This window comes from Cervus elaphus, chromosome 19 (genome assembly GCF_910594005.1).
Source record: "Cervus elaphus chromosome 19, mCerEla1.1, whole genome shotgun sequence".
NCBI classification, from domain to species: Eukaryota; Metazoa; Chordata; class Mammalia; order Artiodactyla; family Cervidae; genus Cervus; species Cervus elaphus.
The window spans coordinates 32475001-32476102 of NC_057833.1; positions in this window are offsets into that span (position 1 = coordinate 32475001).

Consider the following 1102-nt stretch of genomic DNA (forward strand, 5'->3'; position numbering starts at 1 on the left):
TGAGTGATGCTTTCCTGAGACCTGGAGCTCTATAAACTTAAATGGGGGAAGTTATTATTCTTTTAGTATGAATTTTATTTTTAATTAAAGGCTAATTGCTTTACAGTATTGTGTTGGTTTCTACCAAACATCAACATAAACCAGCCATAGGTTGACCCCTGTCCTCTCACACTAGAACATCCCTCCCACTTCCCTTCCTATCCCACCCCTCGAGGTTATTGCCAAGCCCTGGTTTGAGTTACCTGAGTCACACAGCAAATTCCCTTTGGCTATCTACTTTACATATGGTAATGTATGTTTCCATGTTGCTCTTGGGAAAATTATTTATTATAAAATGTTTGCATGTTAGTATAGAAATCTTGGGGAAATTGTAGAATTTGATTTGAAAGCACTACAAATCTGTGAAGTAACACTGGAGCTAAAGTTTTCCAATCCATTATATGCTTATTTTCATCTAATGGCAGAGTCAAAGAGCCATCAACCATAAAAACATTTGAACCTCTATGCAAGTACCTACAGTTGAAGACAGAAGTCAATATATCCTCTTTTTAAAACCTAAGAAACTCATTTAGCTACTCCCTACATTCACAGAATCTCAGGAATACAAGTGCATCTGTGAAGGCATGCCTCGCTTCATTCATTCATTTTTATTGAAGACTTAGTATGTGGGAACACTGTGCCAAGTGCTGAAATACACTGATGAGACAGACATGGTCTCTATCTCCATGGAACTCATAGTCCAGCTTCCTGACAGGAGTACATTTTACCATCCCAGAAAGAAAAATCTGTCTAGACTTTTTAAAAAAACAATAGTTCTACAGAGATCCCATAATTTCTCCATTTCTCCTAAGAGTTCACATCTTCTAGTTAAACAGTCCACCTTATCATGGATTTTGATTATTTCCGTGGCACAAATATTTCCTTCAAAGCCTATAAATATAAACATCGTGAGCAAAGGTACTTGACTGACTACCAATTCAACTATCAGTGTCTTGAGATACTCTTGATTCACAGAACCATCTAGTAATTGATATATCTCATTTGGCTAGGCCAAAAATGTTGATCCAGATCTAGTGTATTAGCTGAAGTATTATGATATTTT